We start from the raw sequence: 18,647 nt of genomic DNA, 5'->3' as shown, positions 1-18,647 counted from the left end.
ACATGTGAGTGCCCAGCTCATGAGTACCAAGTGAGCCCCCAAGTACTCAGGAATTGCAAATGATAAAAGTAATTATAGCTTGTAAATTTATATGTTCAATTATTTTATTTTATTTTATTGTGATGCTGGGGATTGAACCCAAGGATGCCTTACCATTGAGCTAAATCCCCAGCCATTTTTACTTTTTAAAATTTTGAGACAGGGCCGGGCACAGGTGGCACACACCTGTAATCTCAGCGGCTCAGAGGCTGAGGCAGGAGGATCACTAGTTCAAAGCCAGCCTCAGCAAAAGTAAGGTGCTAAGCAACTCAATGAGACCCTGTCTCTAAATAAAATACAAAATAGAGCTGGGGATGTAGCTCAGTGGTCAAGTGCCCCTGAGTTCAATCCTCTGTACCATCCCCCCCAAAATTTTGAGACAGGGTCTCAAAATGTTGCTAACCATGGCTTTGAACTTGTGAGCCTCCTGACTAAGCCTCTCCAGTAGCTGAGATTACAGGTGTATACCACCCCAGTTGGCTGTTATCCCATAAATTTGACACTGTGGGAAGACACAAATGCGTTTGGTCTACGTTCATGGCATAGCTTACTCATGATGGGTGGCAAAGAAGCCTAGCTCTCCAAATGGAAAGCAGACCACCCCCAAAGGCCTCCCTCACTTTCCCTAAAAAAAAAAAATAGGGCATTTTGAAGTCAGAACCACAAACATCAATGCACCTGAATTACCCGTGGGGAGCGGCAGGCTCAGCAGGGATTCCATTAACAATAATAGCTAGCGCCTGTGAAGGCCTGACCTCCTCCAGGCATGCGTCACCCATCTTCAAAGCCTGAGGAAGGTGGCAGTCCCATTCTCACTTTACAGATGAGGACACTGAGGCTTAGACGTCCTACAGCTGGCAAAGGACAGAGCTGGGTTGAATCGTGGTTTGATTTCAGAGTCCAAGTTCTTAACCATAGAACCAGGCTCCTCACAGTGGAGACCAGTAGCCCCCTGAGTGAGAGTTTGATAAAAATGCCAAATGCCAATGTCAGGGCTCTGCTCGGACTGACTGAAACAGAACCTTGAAGAACGGGGCTGACAATCTTTTCAGGTGGTTTCATGAATATGAAGTTCGGAATCCCCCGCACTGTGCTGCACTATCCATGTGGTATGGAGAAGCCGGGTGTGGGACATGGAGAGCACAGGGCAAGGGAGCCCAAGCAGCAGAGGGCCTCAAGTGATGTGAGGGTTCGGAGCTGTTTCTGAGAGAAGGGCATCCCATCGAGAGTACCCCTGTTCTGGTAGCGGTCCTCACACTAGGTCTGCATGAGCTGGGGCAGCCTGTGCCCAGCCCTAGGCCTGAGCTGTCCAGGCCCACAGGAGAGTCCTCATGGGTGGTCTTGGCAGTGTTTCTATTGCCAGAATTATGCCAGCTCATTCTGAGGACAACAGGGCTTCCAGAAGTCCCTGACTCTTCCATCCCTGAGATGCTGCTCCCAGAGGCTGCTGCACCCCCTCCGGCTGCAGAGGGGACCTCATCTCAACTTGCCAGAGTGCTCAGCACTCTTCCTACTGGGTGACTAGCCCCCAGATGATGCTCCACTAGAGTCAGTGACAGTAGTCTCCTGAGAGGGGGTGTGGGGTGGGACCACCACCTCCAAGACACAATTAGAAATAAAGCAGGCAGGCATGTGGCCAGGTGCCAAGCAACCCACGACAAACCAGCCAGGCCTTTCTGACTCACTGAGACAGCAGCAGATGTCCTTTGGGACACGATGGAACAGAAAGGTCCCTCCTGGCCTGGAAATGCCAGCCAGTGGGGGTGGGGGAAAGCTGCCTCTAAATCTGGGGTTTGTACACTCCTCCACAGACTCCACAACCTGCTCCTGGTCCCCAGTATCACCCTGGGAAATGTGTGGGACCCACTTACCTGCAACCCACACACCCTCAGTCCAGGTGACTCGGCTGGTCCCATGGCTTCCCTCCTTATTATTTTAACTTGACTTTGCCTGATCTGGGTGGAGTAGGTGGAATTAGTCTGGATAATTCCACTACCAGGCCTGGTGCCATGCAAGAGAGGAAGGAGACAGTCCTCTTCCTGGCATCTGGAAGAGCCTTTCTCCTGAAGGGACCTGGGAGAGGGGGGCTGGGTCCACCCACCCAGGGAACACCTTGCAGACCACAAACAGACTGGTCTTCACCCAGCTCCCACTGCCGCTGTCCTGAGTCTCATGCCTGGCCATATTTTGTCTTGGGATGGCTCTCGGTCCCCCATCCTGATGACATCTCCAGGCCAGGAGGGAAGGCAGCCCCAGACCCACAGGGCTGCAGAGATAGCGGCTTCCACGCAGCCTGGAAGCAGCCCAGAGCTGTCTCCCTCCACCAGCTGAAGTCTCCTGCTCCTCGCACTTCCTCCTCCTCCTCATGTCCTCCAGGATGCGGAAGCTCAGACAGACAAGCATTCTGTCTGTTTGGCGACGGCTGATCCAGACAGCAAGTCCTGTTCCTTCTCCATCTGGCTTTCACTGTGAACTTTCTGCTGATCTCCTTCCAACCCTGCGGGCAGCTCCCCTGCCAGGAGGAGCCGGTGCCAGGGAGAACAGAATAATTGCCTCTCGTGTTGTGCACGCAGAGCCTTCATTAACACATCCCCAGAGTGGCATTTGCAGCCCTCTGTCACAGCAGCCCGCCACTGACTAGCACGCAATTCATCACCCTCAGGTTCTTCACTGTCTTGAAAGAGGCAATTAGCCCTGTGTTTCTGTGAGTTGCGTTGGCTCATTCGGAAAGCCACATCATTGGTGCTGTGGTTATTTATGGAGAAGAAGTTTTTCTATCTCCTTGCTTACTCCATGGCACATATAAGTGACCAGGGCCCATGCTCTTTCTTTTTCATCCTATCTGCAGCACAAGGTAGCAATGCCTCTAATGCAAGATGGTCATGGGATGAAGAGTCCTGGGTAGAGGGGGCCATCGGCTGGGTTTTAGTAAAGGTGTTGCCAATGGTTAGACCTTGGACAAAACAATGCATTTCTGAATGTCATTTTCTTCCTTTTTAAAACAAAGTGGTCGGCATTTACACACAGGCTTACCGGATCTTAGAGCTCATCTTATCTACCACCAATTTACAGAGAAGTAAACTGAGGTTCTGAGTGGCCATGTAGCTAGGTAAGACCTCACTTCAAGCCTTCTGGGTTTGGATGAAAGAGGGGAAATGTTTAGATCAAAAGACACAGTGAAGAGATTCCCCTCTGTGTACATGCAGTGAAAGGCTAGGGATACCTTCTCCTTCCCATCACTGGATTCCAGGGCTTAGAGGGGTAGTTCTCTCCCAGGGGCAATTTTGCTCCTTGAGGACATTTTTTTATTATTAATTATTAGAGGAGGTGAGGAGTGGGAAGTGGGAGAAATTCTACCTGACCCACTCTGGTGACATGGGCATTAAACCATTTATGAGGGTAAAGCCCCCAATGACCTAATCACCCCCTACACACACACACACACATACACACACACACATACACCCACACACAGAGGAGTCCCCACCTCTTAAGGATGCCACCCCCGCACAGAAGAGCAAGCTTCCAGTGCAGAGACATTTGGTTGGAAAACCATAACGGGATGGATGTGTACATAAATGTTCTGATTCCAAAACCATGAAAGAAGTATGATTGGTCCCTTTGTACAAACATGAGCCATGAGGTCTAGCAAGCACTGTAATTTGCCCACGGTCAGAATGACTAATGAGAAGAGGTGCCAGGATTGAATCCAGGGGCACCTGGTTCTGCAACTCTGGGTACCTCCTTGAAGGTTCTCAGGCCTGATGGAATCCACGTGCCACTGCCTGCCTGTTTGTACAGTGAGTGGCGGCAGGTGAGTGCCTCAGGGCCTGTGATCTGGGTGGCCCCAGGCAAGGCAAAGGGAGGTCACAGAGTCCAGCCTGGCTCCTTGGCCGTGGGAACCCCTGGCAGGCTGAAGGAGCTGCCAGGGAGCTTCATGATTATTGGGTGTGCAATCTAAGGTCCCAGGAGGCCAAGCATTCTCAGGCCTGTGGGCTGCTGGCATCCGGAAGACCATTCTCATGTACTAAGTATCACACAGGGGCGGTGACTGGTGGCTCACCTCACAGACATCTGTCTGCTGCAGTGACAGCACCTTCCTCCTTCCTGGCTGGGGACTGAGCATCAGCCTGCCAAAGCAGGGTGGGTCTGGCTGAGCTCCGTCAGGGCACGACTCTCCTCCCCAGACCATCCTCTCCTTCCCAACCAGGCATTGCCCTGCTCCCCAAGGTTCCAAGGTCATTTCTGAGGGGTTCTCCCCTCTTTTATGGTGTGGCAGACCAAGCACAGGCCCAGTTCTGCTAACAATGTAATCTTGAGCAGGCCGTTTGCTTTCTCACAGTCTCAGCTTTTCTATCTGTAAAATGGGAAGAATGACACCCAATCTCAGAATTCTTGGATAAAGGTTAAACAGATGACAGAGAGAAACTGATATTTCCTAGGTGGTCAGAAGTCTCCTTTCTGGTGGACGTTGAAAGATGATGGGCGGGTGGTTGGAAAACGTGTGGCAGAGGAAAGTGGGTTGGAATGGGGACGTCGGGAGACTCAGGCAAGGAGTGGCCGTTCCCTGTTGTTTGTTTTTCCACTGGAGTGCTGGTGGAGGGGAATCCCTCCTCTGGTTGCTGGCGGCCTTGCCTAAGCAGGCTCCGTCACTTGTGGATTAAACCTGCTGTTCTAAGCCACAGTGTGGGCTCAGGATCAGCTTCTTTAGTTTCCATGAGGGGGCAGAGCACAGTGGTTAAAGGCTCTGGGCTGCCTGGCCCTTGGGCTTCACTACTTTGTGGCCTTGAACAAGTCGCTCCAATCTTAGAGCCTCTGTTTTCCGATTTGTAAAACAGGGATGTTAGTGTCTTATTGGTCGCCTGGATGATTCATTTGGATCCTGCCTGGGTTCTGTTGGCTCAGCGCCTGGCCTTCAGGATGTGCTTTATCAAGGCAAGTGCTAGTCGCCCTTGTTGTCATTGTTACTGTTGTTACTTCAGTCCTAGCTACAGATCGCATTCTTAACCTGGTTGTCCGTCTTGGAGAGACAGACAACTTATCAGGAGAGTGTAACTGGTTTGACCCTGGCTTCAAGCCTGGTGAGCCACATCGGCCAAGGAGGAGGCAGCTGGGCCAGCCTTGTGCCTGAGGAAGAGCAGCTCAGGTGTCCAGGGAGGCTGAATCCCGACAGCAGTCCACCTCGGCAGAAACTTCAAAACCAGAGGGAACAGCTGTGCAGATAGGCTGGGAAGGGACTCCTGGAGGTCCGCCAGAAGCCCCTGAGGCAAACCTAACCTGAAGCCACCCAGAGTGCAAGAAGCACCAACGGTGCCCCTGGCGAGGACGGGCTGAGGATGGGAGACCCCCCCGCCCCACATCAGGTCTTGCATGAAATCCCTGGAGACAGAATTCTTATTCCTTCCACCAGAATGTCCTAGGAAGACTCCAAAAGCTGCGACCCCCTCCTCCTCTTTTGAGAAAGTCCGCTGACCGCTGACCGTTTGGACTTGAGTTGTCTGCTGGGGCTGGCTCTTTCAGTCCAGGACTTTCTGAGGCCCCTGTTGGGGAGCTGACCTCCTGCTAGGCCTGCAGGTCCCAGTCTGAGACGAGTCCCAGGGGAGTTGACAGTGCAAGAACAGCAGAACAGCCTCCTAAGAGCACAGTGCCACCCCAAGGGTCTGAGTCCTGCCACCTGATTAATTAGCAGCGTCTGACCGCAGGCGAGCCACTCAACCTCTGTGCCTCAGTTTCCTCATCCGTAAAAATGTGGATAATAGTAGAGTTTTCCACCACCCCCCCTTATTGTGGTTTTGCTTTCTACTCTTTGTTATCTCACGTTAGCTGTGATTCAAAAATTCTAAATGGAAAATTCCAGAAATAAACAATTTGTAAGTTTTAAACTACTTTTATTATAATATGTTGTCATAATTGCATGTTTTTATCATCGGTTATTGTTAGTTTCTAACTGTTTATAATCTGCAAATTAACTTTTATCAAGATTATGTATGTCGTTGGAGAAAAGGTAGTCTCTTCAACAAATCATGCAGGCAAAACTGGAAATCCATACGTAGCAAAATGAAATTAGACCCCTAACTCTCTCCCTGCACAAAACTCAACTCAAAGTGGGTCAAGGACATAGGCGTTACACCAGAGACCCTGCACCTACTAGAGGAAGAAGTAGGCCCAAATCTCCATCATGGTGGCTTAGGAACCAAACTCCTCAACAAGAGTCTGAAAGCACAAGTAGTAAAATCAAGAATCAATAAATGGATCAAAGTAAAAGCTCCTTCACAGCAAAGGAAACAATCAAGAATGTGAAGAGAGAGCCTATAAAATGGGAGAAAATCTTTGCCACCTGCACCTCAGACAGAGTATTAATCTCCAGGATATATAAAGAATTAAAAAACCTTACCACCAAAAAACAAAACAAAACAAAATTTAAAAAAAAAAAAACCCACAAATAACCCAATCAATAAATAGGCAAAGGAATTGAACAGACACTTCACAGAAGAAATACAAAAGATTAACAAATATATGGAAAAATAATGTTCAACATCTTTAACAATTAGAGAAATGCAACTACACTAAGATTTTATCTCACTTTAGTCAGAATAACAATTATCAAGAATACAAGCAACAATAAACATTGGTGAGGATGTGGGGGAAAAGGTACAGTCATACATTGCCAATGGGATTGCAAATTGGTGCAAATACTCTGTAAAGCAGTATGGAGATTCCTCAGAAAACTTGGAATGGAACCAACATTTGACCTAGTTTTCCCACTCCTCGGCATATAAACAAAGGACTTAAAATCAGCATACTGTAGTGGTGCAGCCACATCAATTCAATAGCTCAGTTCACAATAGCTAAGCAATAGAACCAACCCAGGTGACCTTCAACAGATGAATGGATAAAGAAAATGTGCTACATACATACAATGGAATATTACTCAGCCATAAAGAAGAATAAAATAATGGCTTTTGCTGGTAAACGGATGGAACTAGAGATTATCATGCTGAATAAAATAAGCCAGTCCCCCAAAACCAAAGGCCAAATGTTCTCTCTGATATGCGGATACTGACTCACAATAGGCCTGGGGCGGGGAGTGGAGATTCACTGGATTGGAGAGAGGGGTGTGGGGAGGGAAGGGAGGAGTATGGGAATGGGAAAGACAGTAGAATGAATCAGACATAACTTTCCTATGTTCATATATGAATACACAACTAGTGTAACTCCACATCGTGTACAACCACAGAAATAGAAAGTTATACTTCATGTATGTATGGTATGTCAAAATACATTCTACTGTCATGTATAACTAAAAAGAACATTTTTTTAAAAAGAGTATGTATGTGTAGGGAGGGATGATCATGGGAATGTTCTATATAATATACAGTTTGGTACTATTTTTGGTTTCAGGCATCCGCTGGGGTCTTGGAATGTATCCCCTACAGAGGAGGAGAAACTACTCTATCTGCCTTCCAGGGTAAGATTGTAAGAATTAAAGGAGTTAACACGAGCAAATGTGTTTAGGACAGAGCTGGCTTGTAGCCTATCTGTTCCTGTGCTATCAGGACAATGTGCCCAGGTGCCACAGAAAGTTGGGGGGGGGGGCTCGGACAAAACAGGTGTGGTCAGTGCTGAAGGGGTTGTTAGGGTGGTCAGTTGTCGTGTGCCATCCGTGGGCTGTGTGTGTGAGCTATGCGCATTGGAGCCATATGAGGGACAGGTCTGGTGCTGCACGCTGACTGGGCTTCGAGATGTAAGTGTGACTTTCCTCTCACTCTGCCTGTGATCCCACACAGCACCTGAGATGGGTGTGACTGGCCAAGATGCCAATCAATCTGCTGACCACAAGACATCACCAAGCAAGACTCCACCTTGGAAACATTATCCCCTGCCTTATTTGGTGAAGAACATTCCATCAAATCTCGTTTGTGGGCTCCCCCTATAAAAATAAAGAGATTCTGAGAGCATGCTCTCTGTCTAGAGCTGTCCAGTGTGGAACTTGACCTCTAAGGTCAAACAGCCATCCTATCCTTGACATGAAAACTACTTCTGTGTTGCGTGATTTCTCGCCGTTTTCTTTCTTTTCTTTATTTCTTTTTATGTGGTGCTGAGGATCGAACCCCGGCCTCACACGTGCCAGGCAGGTGCTCTACTGCTGAGCCACAACCCCAAGCCCCTTCTTGTTGTTTTCTTAGCTTAATGTTGCAGCAGGCAGCTGGCGAGAGTCAGTGAAGGACACGATGCTTACACCAAGCCTTGGAATCTGAGCTGCGGCAGTGGGTAGGGAGACAAAGGTCAAGAAGAGGGACTGAGGCTAGCACATGAGGGCGCCGGGGAAGGGCTTCGATTCACCAAAGCCCCCAATGCACTGGGGAAGGAAGAACTGGAGAAGGATGCAGGAGCCCATCCTGGAGGGTCTCAGGGGTCTGCAGGGGCTGAGGAACCTGGCAGTAGCAGGGGAGGGTGATGGGAGAAGGCAACGGAGGAGGTCGGAAGACCGATTTGGACAGGAGGTGGCTGTCAGAGTCCGGACCAGAGACCAGCAAGGATGAGGGTTGACCTGGGTGGCAGAAACAGGAAAGGTGCACAGACCTCCTAGGCTGCCCGGGGTGGCAGTGAGGGAGGGGGAGGCCGCTGCGCACTGCTCAGTTCTGGCTGGTGGGACGCACAGTGCAGCCAGGCACAGATGGGGCTTGGAAAGAAAAGGTGAGGCAATGCTGTCCACGGAGCACGTGCTATGGGACAGGCACTGTGCTAGGTAGTGTTCACTTCACCCTCAAAACATCTCTGAGGTGGGTATTAAAGTCCCCGCTAAACAGGAAACTGAGGTCCAGAGAGCGTCGGCCACATGCCCATGTTCAAGTTCACACAGTGCGGAAGCGCAGTCTGCGATCTCTGACTTCTCACTCTTCACCACACTGCCTGTTTATCTTCAGCTGTCTCCGGACAAACTGAACCTGTGGGAGGAGAGCTCGGAGCCTGGCCGGGTGCACGTGGCCCAGCAGAAACTTCACCATTGAGGCAGATGATGCAAACCACGCCTCTCCCGTGACTTCCGGATATTTCCGATTTTGCTTATTTCAACTCAGCCAAGAACTTCGGAGGAGCATCATTCCTGGAGGATTTGTTCATCCATGTGTCATAGTCCAGCTATTGAGCCTATGAGCAGGAAGGAAATGAGCAGGTCCAGAGACCAAAACATCTGTCCCCTGTGCACCTTAAGAAGTTGGGAAGCTGGGACCCAAGGACTCCCATGGAGATTGGGTTTCCCTCTGATTTGGACAGTTTGGCCATCCTCCACCCCCAACACACACAGAGTGAGCTAGGGTTTAGGATGTCTGTCTGATCTCTCAGGCAAGGCGGGAGAAGGTGCCAGCAGGAGGCATTTCCTGGAAGGTGCTTTCATGGCTTGACCCTGCAGCAGGGCCAGGGACTGGATCATCTTGCCACCCTGGGAAGACGAGGACAGTCCTGCTGCATGCTACCCTTCTTATGCCTCCCCCAGAAGCACATGCATCACTGTCCCCTCAAGGATGAAGAATCAGAGGCTCAGCGATGTTAAATCAATGGGTCTAGGTCACACAGCCAGGAAGGTGTTGATCTACACTCCAATAGGCCTCAGGCACCCACCACAGCCGCTTGCCAGTCCTTAGACCGGCACTGGTGACTCTTAGAAAAGTCTTTTCTTGTGTGAAATTCAGTTCCTTTCAGGTGTTGCTTTTTTTCTGTTTCTTTTCTTTTCTTTTTTTTTTTTTTAGGCCTCGGGGGTTGGGGTTGGAGTCTGAGGGTGGAGTTTTCTATTTTGCACAAGTGACCTGCCTCGTGCGTCATCTGAATACCAAGTTCCGTTCGCAGAGGAAGTGAGAGGTGTCCGATTCGGTCATGCAGAACGCAGCTGGCCTGCCTGAAACCAAATGCAGCGGCTGCTCAAGGAGGTGTTGTCCCTGGGCTGGGCCCGATTGAGTCAGAGCAGACGCCACTCCCACGTCAAAAAATACCGTGCCATTGTCCCACAGAGCTGGTCGGCTCACTCAGGTCATTTCCTCCCAACTCCCTGAAATCCATGTTAAAGAAGAAAAGGAAAAGAGGCAGAAAGCAGGATGTCCCAGCAGCCTGGCCGGTGCTTATGTCCACTGGGTCACCTTAGCTTTGGTTTTATTTGGAACCCAGGTAAAAATCTAGATTGTGTCAAGTCCAAACACTTGCCATCTGGGACACTCCTTAACAAAAAAGAATTTAAAATTATGAAAGCAACATTAAGTGCAGATGTGAATATTTATTGAAGGAGAGAAGGGGAATCACAACCTGCCAACACCCTCAGATTCGGATCTCTCTTTAGAGGTCTCCTAGGCTGTTTACCAGAAATGGGGCCCAGCAACACTTCCTGTTTTTCACCTGGCCTCCCCTCCCTGCCAGAACACTCCTGGAACCGCCCTGCTCTCTCAGCAAGTGGACGTTCACGTCTCTTCACCTCCAAGGAGTCTCCAGGGTCCATCTAGAAAGCTCTGACACCCAGGGCAGGTGACACCAGGTGCATCTTTGACGGACTCTGGTTCCCTTTAAGAATTGAATGGCGGCCCTGGAATCCTTCCTGGAAAAATACACAGATACTCAAGGCCGATAGATTTTACTTACAATCTTAAGTATTCTTAGACGCCCCCCTAAAGCCCATCTGTGGAACCAGGTAGAGAACCCCTGGCCTAGCACGTTCCTCTCCTTCCACAGATGAGGCAACAACACGTGTGCACACAGCATGCCAGAGGGGCGAGTGACTTGCTCAAGGTCAGCCAGTATGCTGGGGCAAGGTCAGGACCAGATCCAGCAGGACTCCCTTCCTTCACCGTGACGTGACCCCTGCCTTCAGCGCCAGAGGTGGCGTCTCCAAGGAAGCAGATTCCAAGGTAGACCTTCCTCACAGGGTCTTTCTTGTGTTTTCTGTTTCCCAGACATGTTTTTGCTTAATGTAGCTCAGAGGAGGCAGAAATGATGGCATTTAAACATAAATGCAGACAGGAAAAGACTGCTGCAGGTCTGGGTATAAATAAATGAACTGGGAAATATAAAGGAAGGAGAGAGAGAGAAAGAGTCAACAAACACATGCAAATCTCCTGAGGAAGAACTTGGGGCTGCTCTACTCAATACCTGGAGACGGAGCCCTGGGGAAATCCCTGGAAGAGACCGATCTGATTGGGCCCAGTTGAGCTCCTGCCCACTCAGCGCCCCAAGCTGTATGCTGTGGAGGTGGCTGCCTTCTGCCTCCCCAGCCTCCGCCTCCCCAGCCTCCGCCACCCCACCCCCAACACTGCCCAGCTGTCTCACACTTCCTCTGAGACCCCAACCCCCTTTTATCTCCCACCCAGCACCTGGCTCTTCCCTTGCGCAGTGCAGTCCTTTTCAGATTTGCATGTATTTGTTTCCGGTGTCTGTGCCCTTAAAGGATATGGAAAATTACAACCTCCCGTGAGACCAGAGAGATACCAGTGTTGAGAATCAGGGTCCGGGTCCCTGGTACCCTGGTGTTGATGACTAAACAACCAAGAAACACCAAGACAAGAGCAAAAAGTTTTATTTAAAGGATACAACAGAGAGAGAGAGAGAGAGAGAGAGAGAGAGAGAGAGAGAGAGAGAGAGAGAGAGAGAGTCCTACCTGACCCATCCTGGCAGGTGGCACCACTGGTAGAGGAAAGCTAAAGGAGCCAAGATGCTCTGAACCCATCCCCAAGAGTGATCTCTAAGGAATCTCAGCTGACTCTTAAGACTAGATAGGAACAAGGTCAGTTTTGATCAACTTGGTCTTAAACACCTGGTAGGAGATTACAGCCAGAGCACCATCCTACATGGATATTAAAAAACACACACACGATGGTTTTCTAAAATGAAACTTTAAGTTTCACTGGGGGCAGCCCTACCAAAAAGTAAGTAAACCTGGAGGCTATAAAGGAAGCGTTCTTGTGAGGGAGTATCTAATAATAATGATCACAAAGGACTTGGAGACTCAACTTTGTCCTGAGTTAATTTGAGCCTGGATCCCATAGATTTAGAAATCTTCCTAACTTCCTACATTGATAAACTGGATCTATTCTTCACTGATATGATTATGAGTTACTGTCTTTATGGTTTTTAAGGACTGGCTTAAATACTAATTTGCTTTTATGCTAATTGTTAAAAAAAAATAATGCTTCACTGTCTTGCTTATTGTTGTCTTAGCATGATCTCTGCCCTTTGTGTGCCTTGTTTAGTCACCTGCCATCAGCCAGTGTGGACCTCTGGACTGCTCTGACGCTGAATATCCTGAACTGTCCATACCCCCCACCCCCTGAGAAAATAAGGACTTTGGGTCACTTCCCCCAACTTCACCCTCTTTCAGCAGCAAGCAGCTTGGAGATGTCGTCACCCATTTTTCCATAGAAATGGAATGTACAAATTGACAATGGGAATGTAACAGTGTCCACTTTAGGCTTTGAATATAGCCCTTGCTGCTCTGCTACTGCAACTTATTTTTAAAATGGACATGTTTCTCTTCCTCTTTCCCTCCTCCTCCCTCCTCCCCCTTCCTAATTTCAGGGGAAACTGGATTACCTTTCTTCCCCGTCCTAGGCAGAGTTACTTGTCCTTGAGCACACACCCTAGGAACAAAGTAATCCAGACTTTGGGGATGGCACCAGAAGATCACAGAAATAACTATCTCCCAAACTGACAAGTGAGTTATAACTCCAACAGAGAACATGTGGAATGGAGGTTTGAGTCCCCTCTTTAAAAGACCTTTGTCCCTGCCAATGGGCAGAATCACAGCCTCTGGGACAGGAGTCACCTGTGTTTCTCCTTTGCTAGCAAAGCAATAAACCATCTTTTTCTTTTTTCTCAAAACCATGTCCTCATTATTGAATTGGCATTGGGACAAGAACTGAGCTTTTGGCAACATTCATACCCTCCAAGTCCACTATGGCTAAACAGTGGTCAGTATGTGACCCTAAGTGGACCCCATTCCTGGGCTAAATTTTTGCTGCCTTACTGCCACATGGATGGAGCAAGGACCTGTATTGGGTTCTTTATTTGTGTTGAAGGCATCCTCCTTTTAACCCTATCTTCACCTATTCCTTCCTTTTCTTGAACATTCAGACCTCCATATGGGGGACCACTTTCTGCCATTTTGTTCCCACATGAAATACTGGCCTTCTCAATCGTCATAGAGGTAAGATCCCTTCCCATCCCTCACAGAGGTGCCCTGTCTGAGACCTTCCGCCTTTCAGCTCATCCAGACCCTTGGGGCCCTCCACTATTGGGATTGCCATTCCCTGGTGGAATGTTCTGTCCAGTAACAGGAGAAATCAAATGAACTTTGATCTCGACTGCCACCCCCATCAAACCTCTCCAATATGGGGGCTAACCAGTCTATACTAGGGGACTCCCCCTTAGGGTGTCTCATAAAAAAATTAAAATCCTCCACTTCCAATCTGATCTCAAAAGTAAATGCCTTGTTAGGCTGAGGACTCAGATCTGAGCAGAGTATAAATTAGACAACCCAAGTCAATGGCCTGAATTTGAAATTTGGGACCTCTGATCCAAAAAAAATCCTCCAAGACTTAGACTATTTTCTCCAACAAAATGGCAAATGATCTCAGGTTCCTTGCCTCTGGGCTTTCTTTTACCTTCTCTCAAGGCCTCATTATGTCAACCTTGCTCCGCTCTACAATTAATATTCTCCAACTCCCTGCTCCACAAGCCCTCTAGATCAAGCCCTGACTCCCAGAACTCTTCCTCATTTACTGCCCCTGAAATAGCAGATGAACCCGAACCCCCTCCTAGCCCATCTTAGAACAACCCTTTGGAAATAGGCTCACTCCCAACTTCCCCAGCTCCAATCTCCAAGGCACCCACTCCTATCTCCATAGGGACTTAGTATATCTCTCTCCTCCCCAGCCTTCCACCCCCCCCCCCCAAGAAAAATGGAAGGGTCTCTTCAAGGTAATCCTCACCATTCCCACTGCAGCCAAACTGGAAGGCCACCGCTCCTACATTCATCAGATCAGTCTGAAACTTGCCCCTACTAATGACATGTGCCAATCTATTCCCATAGGCCCCACTTCAATTAGTCTTCAAGGAATCTGGAAATCTTTCCCCCCATGCCTGAGCAGGAAGGAGCCAACAATTAAATGCTCTCACTCAAAGAATTCTACTTCTTGTTGACCACCATCCATATGGATCTAACTCCTTCCCTCTACTGACTCTTCAAAGGACATCCCACTTCATTCCATCTTTCCTCTCCTGGAATACCGATTTATGGCTCCAAGGAACCCTCTCTTCTCCCCTCCTTCAAATTACGTTATTTTACTTCTGTCTCATTCTTATGCTCTACTTGGACTAGCCTCATCCCTTACGAACCCCCGCCTCCTGACTCTGTGGCCACTGCTATGAACTCCCTCTTACCAACTCCTCAGCCACCCTCCTCTTTGAGGCTAACCCAGCGTGGGCAGCCTATTGGGTGTGCACTCAGGCTATCTCCACCAAATGGCTCTTTACACCTGTGCCCCCCCCCCAGCATTTGGGCTACCAGTTCCATGAGGCCCTATCACCATCTATCCAAGGTTTCTATATTCTCCTCAAAAAATAAGTTAAAAAAAATAATCTAATGCCCCTGAAATGGCCAACAAACTCTCCAGACCCTCACCTAACAACTTAACTCCTGCTCGTCCACTCTCTGGACCAAGCTCCCCATACTCAGCCATATTGCTCAAGGTCTTCCTCAAATCCAAGCCCCCCTCTGCATTTCTAGGCCTTCTTTTCAGGGAGGAAACCCCTTGGGTACTTACCCAAACTGCTTCCTCACCCTAACTATTCCCACTCCCTGTACCTTTAAGAACTCTTCTACCACTGCAGGAGGATCTCAGACCAAATGGCCTCAAGGAACACCCACTGACCAGCTTTAATACACCTCATTTCCGGTTATATCAGGGCTGACCACATCCACAACATCAGGCTTTTGTCAAGGGCGAGCCCCCACATACCAGGGGGCCCCACTTTATGGTTTATCCTATCCTGAACCTTTTCAAAACAACCATTGCAGAGGGTTTCCCACCTCATCCCCTCCCTGCCTTTTCCTCTACAGAAATATGGGAAGACTCACCTCTGAAGGACCCATTCCCTCCACTGCAAACGAAATTACAACCACTTACAGCAGCGCAGCTAAGCCCACCCAGACTGGGAGCTGAATGCAGACAGAACAGAACCGCTTCTCTGCGTCACATCCTGGGGATGCCTGGAATATAAGCAGGGAATGTTCTCATATGTGGGGATTGGGCCTACTTATGCCTCCCCTCAAATTGGACGGGAATCTGTACCCTAGCATTTGCAGTTCCCCTTTATCCTCCACCCAGGATGCCTCTGTCATCCCTATCCCTGCCACCCGTTTCTCCATCGCAGCTGGTGGATCCCAGGCCTGATTCCCATCCTCGTGGGTCTTGGAGTTTTCACAGGGGTGGCCACAAGAACTGCTGCTCTTGGGGTATCCCTAGACAAGACTGAGTGGCCATCCAGAGCACTTAGGGAATCACTTGACAATATAGCTTCCTGACTTAATGACATCCAAGATCAATTGGACGCTCTGACTGCAGTTGTCCTTCAAAACTGGAGAGGTCTAGATTTAATCCTCATAGAAAAGGGGGATTTATGCATATGTCTGAAAGAAGAATGCTGTTTTATGTTAATAAATCAGAAATCACAAGGGATAAGATAAGAAAGCTAAGGTAACAAGTTGCTCATCTAGCGACCACCTCCTCCACCCCTGGATGGTGGGAAGGACTCCTGACCTGTATTTGGCCCATTATGACCCCCCACTCCCTGGTTATCTTACTTATCACCCTTCTTTCATGTTTCATTAATTTTTTTCCAGAGGTTTCTAACAGAACATGTCTCTGCCATCTTCAGAGTCACCACCCAAGAACATGTCAAAAATATTCTCCTCCCACACTCACAATTTGACCCTCCTGAGCCACACAAAGGGGAGGTCACGGTGATGACTTTGAGGCTCCCTCCCTCTACACTCCTCTCAAGCCACAACTGCTGGGATCTTATGGGAACCCAAGGCATCCCTCACCTCCATATTCTCTTCCAGACTTCTGATTAGGGGATCCCCTACTCCTCTCCTTCTCACCAGGAAGTAGATAGATATGATATCAGCACCACAATTCATTATCTCCTTTTAGAGTCTGGAATTAAGGATATGGAAAATCACAACCCACGGAGGAAAAGGGAACAAAGAACTCTGGCCTTTCACAATTCCCCTTATCTACAAATGTTTGCCTGCCCTCCCTAAATGAGCCCACCAAAAGCAACCAACAAAATTCCTTCTATGACTCAGCCCTGCTAAACCTTATAAAACTCAGACCCTTGTTGTAGCCATCTGCCATTTTCTTCTTGAAAATATGCCCTTCCGCAGCTTCATAAAGCATGGCAGCTCTGTTCTGTCTCCATTTCTTTTTTGTCTCCGTATTCTCTTGTATTTTCTTTCACTCCTCCTGGATGTGAAACTCCGTGTGAGTAGGGTCTGGGTTTTTGGTGCCTCTGCCCTGGCACACAGAGGCTGTCCATGATCACTGGCTGATTCAAATGAATGGTGGCATCTGGTCCTTTGAACTGAGGCACATGGAGCAAATGACCACTGGCCAGCTCACTCCTGAAATCCCTGCCAGATCTGCATGCTGCTTCTAGGACACAAGGGAAAGACGAACTGGGCCCAGCCCCTCAGAGCAGAAGCTCCGGGGAGCACACACAGACCTCCAAGCCAGGCTCTCTGTAGTTCTGGGAATTCTGCCCTGTTCTCAGGAGTCCAGCTCTCTGAGCTAGAAGGACCCCAACCCCCGAGCCAGCCAGCTCACCAGCAATTGTGCTAGGGGCTGTCAGCCAAGGTCCAAAGGTGATGGCCGAGATGGGCATCCTCTGAGGGCTGCACACACCAGGAATGACTTAAGAAACTCAGAAACAGCTCCTCCATCTCCTGCCCCCTGGGCTCACCTCCAGATAATGGAGTTGTCTTGAGACAGCAGCCTGTTACTCATACCCAAGTATTTTTTTCTTTCATTCCATTTAGTTTGGGGTAGAGTGTTTTTATTTATTTATTTTTCTTTCAACCTCACTCCCACGACTCCCTGACTGATGCTGTGTGTGACTATCTCCTGAGAGCCAGGGAGCTCTGATCGATTATTCTTTCTCCTTTCTCTTGTTCTTCTCAGTTTGGGGCTGGTCGGGTGGGGAGGCAAAGGATTTATGTGACAAAGAAGCACTGTTTTTCTCTGCCCAGGCTGGCTGCCTGGGAAGCAGTGGGGGAGTGGAGAGCAGGGTACCAATGGAGACCAGACTGCCCCTGCCGCAGGCTTTTTTACACCCCCCCTCCCCAGCAGCAGAGGATGGAATCTGACCACAGCAGCCCAGGGACAGGTGCGTTCACCTTGGCAGGTGGGCGCATGCTCCTATCTGCTCTTTGCTTCCTCTTAAAACACACTCCCGCAGAACATCCTCCTTCCTTCCGCCCACCTCAGATGAAATGATCAGAATGGTTTCTTTTTCTTTATTTCTTTTTTTTTTTTTTTCCTTTTGACAAACACCAGGTACTTCATTTTCTTGCACCAATCACCTTTGCCGGGAGATAAGAAGTAAGCTATGATAGGATATTTAGTCAGCTGAAGGCAGCTGATTGGTGCTCATGAGGAGGGTGTCACCCATGTCTCATCCTCGCCAACTGATCTCCAGTAGCTTTAAGCAGAGCCCGACAACCTCCGTAGGTGTGAGATGTCCTCAAGGCCTAGCTGACTAGTCTCCGAGCGTCACGACAGGCCGCACAGCCTCCCTCCCTGCCTTACTCAACTGGTGACTCTGCCTTAGATCACTGCATCCTGGCTTTAGCACTTTGTCTCTGTTCCGGAAAAGCCTTTGCTTGGTCATAGCTTCTCTCCTCCTCAGGCCAGTGCATCAAAAGAGAGTCACCACCTTGCAAATATTTTGTGCTCCCAGGTGAGTGGCAGGCACCACACATCAGGGTTTATGGGGCTGTCAGGAAATTGGTAAGAAAACGCCTAAGTGGAAAGAAACAGCTGGCTCTTATTACAGCCCCTTGGCCCTCGTGGCAGTCAGGTGCCATGCCTCCTTGAAGAAAGGGGGACTCAACGCCCAGGACTCCCAAGGGTGTGAGATGCGGCATGTAGGGGCGTCCCCACACAGCCTCTCGTGTGCCCTGCCTGGCAGAAACCCTGACTGCTACATGCCAGCTGGGCAAGCTTGGCCATGCCACTTGATCTCTGTGTCCCTATTTCTTCACCTATAAAGTGGGGATGGCAGTAATAATAAAGAATTGTTATGTGTACAACAGTTGAAATACTGTGTAACACACAATCAGCACCATGTACGTATTTGCTATTATTAAGATTAGAAAGATAGTCATTCTAGGCAATTGAATAGTACTTTTAACCAGGGGCTGTGAATTTCCTTATCTTGTAGGTCACAACCTCCACAAACTCCTCCTCCAAGCATGGAAACATCTGTTGCAGAGGTCCGCAAGCTTCTTCCTATAAAGGGTCAAACTCAGTATTCAATAGTTCAGAGCTGGCAGGTCACTGTTTCTATCA

This window comes from Marmota monax, unplaced genomic scaffold (assembly GCF_021218885.2).
Source record: "Marmota monax isolate L192 unplaced genomic scaffold, Marmota_monax_Labrador192_F-V1.1 WCK01_AAM20220418_F8-fsc00004, whole genome shotgun sequence".
Taxonomy (NCBI): Eukaryota; Metazoa; Chordata; class Mammalia; order Rodentia; family Sciuridae; genus Marmota; species Marmota monax.
This window is presented reverse-complemented; position numbering follows the sequence as displayed.